Genomic DNA, 6409 nt, shown 5'->3' on the forward strand with positions numbered 1-6409 from the left:
ATGGTGGGAGACACTGGTGCGTGGGCGTGTGAAAGTCACTGAGATATCGGCTAGCCAGTCACATTGTCGCCAAGAATAATCCCCATTTATTTTCTGTTTCTTTCCCTTAAAATAGCCTTTAATGCGGGCCAGGGTTTATTTTAAAATTGGAATCAAAGCAAAGGCATGTGCTAGATTTTGCAGCAAATATCCACAAACCCACCGATATATTTGGTCAAAGTTCATTATTATACAGGGTGGCTGAAAAGTAACTTGCACCCCCCCTTAACTTTTCAACTATTTGAGATATTTGAAATCGGTTTGCGGCAACCTTCTTAGATATGAGGGGCTACAATGATTGTGGTAAATTTTGAAAATTTTGCCCTTAGGGGTAGCGGGGGTAGGGGGTAGCTCAACATTTTCAAATAGCAAGTATAGTCGAGTTTGGTATCATTTTGTAGGTCTTGACGAAACATAACAATTAACATAAAGAAAATAGAAATCGGACCATGAGTAACAAAATGGCAGTTCAAAATTACTTTAAATAACCATTGTCTCAATCATTTTTAGCTGCCATTTTGTTATTAATGCTCCGATTTCTATTTTCTTTATGTTAATTGTTATGTTTCGTCAAGACCTACAAAATGATACCAAACTCGACTATACTTGCTATTTGAAAATGTTGAGCTACCCCCTACCCCCGCTACCCCTAAGGGCAAAATTTTCAAAATTGACCATAATTATTGTAGCCCTTCATATCCAAACAAGTTGCCGCAAACCGATTTCATATATCTAAAATAGTTAAAAAGTTAAAGAGGGTGCAAGTTAATTTTTTTGCCACCCTCATGGTTATTTGGATTTGAAACGTTTTAGGGTGCCATTTTGTTATTAGTGAGCCGATTTTGGTTTTCTTTATGTCAATGTTTATGTTTTGTCAAGACCTGTAAAATGATACCAAACTCGACTATACTTGTCATTTGAAAACTTTGAGCTACCCCCTACCCCCGCTACCCCTAAGGGCAAAATTTTCAAAATTGACCATAATTATTGTAGCCCCTCATATCTAAGAATAATGCCGCAAACAGATTTCAAATATCTCAAATGGTTGAAAAGCTAAGGGGGGGGGGGGTGCAAGTTACTTTTCAGCCACCCTGTAGAATAAAATGTTAATCACTGATTGTATGCTTGCCTCATTAGTTTTTTGTGTAAAAAAATCCTATGAAAAGCGGTGCGTTTAACAGCACAAAAAACAACGGTGCAATAGTATCATATAGACTTTTCAATCAAAAACATGTAAAAGATCATTATAAAGATTAAATTATTAAAAAAAAATTGTAATTTTGTAAGTGAGTTATTCAAATTGGTTATTCATTATGCTCAATCCAGGGGATAGAGGTTTCCTAGCTTAGCTTGATTTTTTAAACTTCAGAAACTCATTGTTGTCTAATATATTAAAAAACATAATAATGGACGTATTAATGGACGTGTATGAAAAGTTATGTTTCTAAATAAGATTATTTCTATTTAAAATAATAAAATAATAAGTTATTCAGATGCAACGATTGAACTTTGAGTGTAATTATAATTGCTTGTGGAACTACAATTTTATTTTCAAAATATTATATTTTTAAGTGATCACTTTTAATCCGATAATGTTTCTCGTCAAAATAGAAGACAAGCTTAATATATTCAGATGTCTTTTCCTTTGTAGGTCACCGTCTGTCAGTGATTAGTCCGTTGATGCTCATAATCACGAAGCTCATGAATAAACATCGAAATGGAATTTTGGGATTTCACAGAATCTACAAGTTGTTACGTTAAGTGGTAATATCAAACCATAATTCATAGAAGTGTAAATGTTGATTCAGTGTGTACAACAGGCTCAGGAATAAATCCAAGCACATACTGTATTCTTGCTCACTAATAACGTGTTTGGCGGGCATTCTTTCAGAGTGGCATAAGATCAAGTATATAATGAGGTAAATTAGGTAAATTCCTTTAAACTTTATAATGAAATTAGAATGACTACTTTACCCATGGAATCCCCAAATAATTTTTTAATAATCAGTCTTTGAACAAATGAATCCCAATCATTGATGTTGTCACAAATGGTTTTAAATTACACCATAACTTTAGGTAGAATATGTGAAATTAATTGACTTAAGCTCTATTTTAAGCTCAGCATTCGGTTTTGCTGACAGTTTTGAATTTTTAGTCTAGTTGTAAGCCTACTAAAGAAATTGTTCATCAATGGCTTTTGTGCTGCAAGGCAATAATACAATATTACTATAGAGACAATAATAGGTTTTTACGTTAGACAACATTACAAAAGCTTGCAACTCTTCAAGAACACATTCAAACAACACACGACACGAACATAAAAACATAAACATTGTACGTACACACAAACATTTTTTAGATAACACTATCATGATAATACTGATTTACGTAGGTACGTAAAACCGTATTATTGTTTTAATAAAATAGTTCAGGGGCCAGAAGCATACATTTTTAATATTACTATAACATAGGTAGTAGAATCTAGATAGTCCATACCTATCTATGGATCAAATGGGAAGTATGTGAAAGAGGGTTGAATAATTAATATGGTATTGATAGTCCTTGTTCGATTTCCGCCAAACAATAAAAGAGTGTTTGTTGTGTGACAATGCCGGAGTAGCAATGATTGGTTGTTAAATAGCCATCTTTGGTTTATCTGTACAGTAAGAAAAGAAAAAGAAAAGAAAAATTATTAATCGATTTAAAAAATGAACACAATGCGATGAGATCTTCATTTTCTGTGCTGAAAGGCATAAACTTTTACAAAGTAAATACTATTTGGGTTAAGTTTTCTGGAATGTTTATTACCAAGACTAATTGGGTTACATAGTCAGACGTCTAGATTCGATATGCACACTCACCTAAAGTAAGTTTCTAAGACACTTTAAATAGTATTCAAAGCACGTTAATGTGAAACTGCGTATTTTGACACTTGTAAAACCAACCATTTACATGCGAAGATCGTAAGCAAGTAGAAATACATTTCACAGCATTCATCGTACTGAACGAGGGAAAAGATATATTTTGTATTGGAGTCTAAAGCTTCGCTATATCATCACGATGTTGTCCCCTGACACTGCGGAGTTGGGGGGGCACAATTTTTATTTCAGCTGTGGATTTTCAATACGGACGAAATGAGAACATTCTATTTATATATCGATGATTGGCTGTCATCGCGTGACGTCATTCTCTTCTCTTGAGGGAACACTATGAGGGCAACGGTACGCTGTGCAGCCATCGGTGGTCGTGGCGTAGTGGATAGGGTACTAAGCTGATATTCAACAGGTATTATTCAACAGGTATCTAGATCGAATCCCTTCGGTAACACTAACTTTTTGTCAAGTATTTTGCTTGAAATGCGATTACTTCATCTTTAAAATTTGAGGCATTTAAGCTTAAGAGGTATGGTATCGGAGGCACAGTTTTGAACACCCTAAGTAGCCACTTGGCAGACCGAAAGCAGCTTGTGTCTTTGAATGGAACTTCTTCAAGGTTGCAGATTATCCCGCACGGGGTGCCTCAGGCAGGGATCGGTGGTGTTCAGCATAATGATCAACGATCTGAACCCAAATGGACAAACCTTATTATTTGCTGACGACACCACCTTGTTCAATAGGGGGAAGAACATTGAGCAATTGAGGGCAGAGGGAGACAACCTGCTGGAAATGGCTAAGGATTGGTTTATAACAAACCGCTTCAAAATCAATTAGGCGAAAACCCAATCCCTAATCTGCACTCTGCGATCGAGGATGGAGCAGGACGAGGCTGTAAAGCTATTAGGTTTCTGGATTGACCCTAGGTTAGGCTGGAACATTCACACAGACAAGGTTTGCGTCAAGTTATCAAGAGTACTCTACCTTCTCAGGAAGCTTAGAGAGGCTATAACTAAAAACTACTTGATTACCATCTACCATTCCTTGTTACATAGCCATATACTGTATGGAATAGTACTCTGGGGCCAATCTCCTTCTGCCTAGGATATATCCTAGGCAAAAGAAAGCCTTGCGAGTCATAACATCCTCCGGCCCAAGAGAACACTGCCGACCCCTTTTAAAGAATTGGGTATCCTCACCGTTGTTAGCCAGTATGTCATGAACAGCCTATTACTGTTAAAAGAGAACCTGACCAGTTTTAATAGCAGAAGTAGCCATCACAACCACGGAACACGCAGAGCTCATGACTTGGACATGCCTCGCTGCCGTCTAAGTCTAACACAAAAGAGCTACCCGCACTCTGCTATAAAGATTTTCAACACCCTGCCCGAAAGAGTCAGGAACTTAGACCTGAAAGCTTTTAAAGCGACTGTGAACAATTCTCTCTTGCAAAGGCCCCTCTATAGTGTACAAGAGTTGGTAGGGGAACCTCTCATGCCGGGATGAAATTTCCGCCACAGCCTTAGTATTTATGTGTTGTAAATATATGTTTTATTGTATAGTAATATACAATTTGACGCTATCTATCCGTAACCACGGTCAAAGATATAGAAAACAAGTATCCAAGTAAGTAAGTAAGTTTTATTTTATGAACAGAAATAATTTTTTCAAATAGTAAACCTTTCATTCGATTTTGATTTTATATACTTTTTATATATAATAAGCAAGTTTGGCTAGTTGGTTAGGTTATGACAGTTTAATTTTAGCGAATTTCCCTATAGGGAAGTAGCTATTACCGTAGGTTTATGGTAAGACCTAGGCCCGGGACCGATTTACTTTTTCATTTTGATGTCCCCAGAGGCCAAAAACGCCATTCGTTCAAATTTTTATATATGTACCCTAATGTTTATATATGTATTTTTATATATGTATTTTTATATATGTGATGTTTGGTGGTTTGTGGGGTGTGTGTGTGTGTCCATCCGCACGATAACTTATTTGTAATTTTTGTCCGATTTTGATAAAATTTGGTTTGAAGGTGTAAGGCGGGATAAACTTGAATGAGTTCGCGAACCAGCATGATCGGACTATGGGAACAGGGGTTTATGGGGGGTTTTATGGGGTAAAAATTGGGTTTTCCCATTTTTGACCCTAAAAACACAAAATTTCACAATTTTTTTCTAAACCATTTTGTAGAGCTTAAAAAAACACTAAAAAATAAGGCCGGCTTCTACAAAATTATAAAATATCTTTACAATAAGTGTTTATTATTTCAACCCGAATAATATTTTGTTATTAATAGAGTGAGTATTTCAATTGGTTATATAAGCTTTGAGTCTTTTAAACTTATCGAAATCGAAAATTATGACCGTTATTATTGCAGTTCTAAAACGCCTGTATAGTGGATAATAACGGTATTTGACAATTGCTCGATTTTGAGCACTTATAGAAGATGCCTGTTATTTTTGTAATAACTCATGTATAATACCGGTACTTGACAATTGCTCAATTTCGAGCAACAGGCACAATAGGTACTCATTATCTAAGTGTTGAATTTGTCACTTAACTTGTTGCCATCCAACCAGCAATCATAAAGATAATTTACTTCTGTGATTATTTAACGTAAACGTATTATTGGATGTGGATCCAGCTCTATTTCCTCCTCTCATCTAGGCTGCTCGCACAGCGAACTTATGGCTAACCACCAGAGAGTTTCCACTCTCGGTATTTGAACGACAATATATCCGCCGTTCTTTATTGTTTTTTTCATATTTGGAGAATTTAGACGCGTATGTGTGGACACTTCAACACAAAAGAAGGAACAAGAGGAAGACCAACGAGAAGAGTCATCTTTCTTTTTAAAAATATCAACCAATTAAATTAATTACAAATAGAATTTTATAACAAAATCTTGTTAAGTGCATGGGATAGAAAAAAACACTACTGTAACGGTATTGTAGGATGACAAGTTAGCTGTTATTTATTCGCAGCCCTTTGTTTAATCAACCAAGAGATTCCTGAGGGCTATGTCTCCCCGATGTGCGCGGTTTCTGTGCCAACCTCCATTTTGGTGCGTGATTCGATTGCGCCCTGGAAAAGGTCACAAGACCACGGTTTCCGATACGTAACTGTGGTTTCAGACGGCAGCTAAAAAAATTGTTTACTTGAGTCAAAACCACCCTAACCATGCGGTTATACTTAAGAAAGTTAAATGTATAAACCTTGCAGTCAAAATATTAGGTACAGGCCTAAGAAATGTTACAGAAAATATGAGGAAAGGTGACTCATTCCACAAGCGGTGACCACCTCTTGGCAAAATAAAATACTGGAGCTCGATAGGATCAACAATGGCAATAGTTTTCTGACGAGAAATCACATAATCAAAAGTGCCCTAAAGGTTAGAAGTGTAGGTGCTTCTACATCCGAGCCCTTGTCAGCAACTTTTAGACCTTGATTAGAATAAATACCCCCGCCGCAGCAAACCTGCAGACTTCGCG

Source organism: Macrosteles quadrilineatus, unplaced genomic scaffold (genome assembly GCF_028750875.1).
Source record: "Macrosteles quadrilineatus isolate MER2022 unplaced genomic scaffold, UCM_ALF_1.0 Scaffold_1__1_contigs__length_201487025, whole genome shotgun sequence".
NCBI lineage: Eukaryota > Metazoa > Arthropoda > Insecta > Hemiptera > Cicadellidae > Macrosteles > Macrosteles quadrilineatus.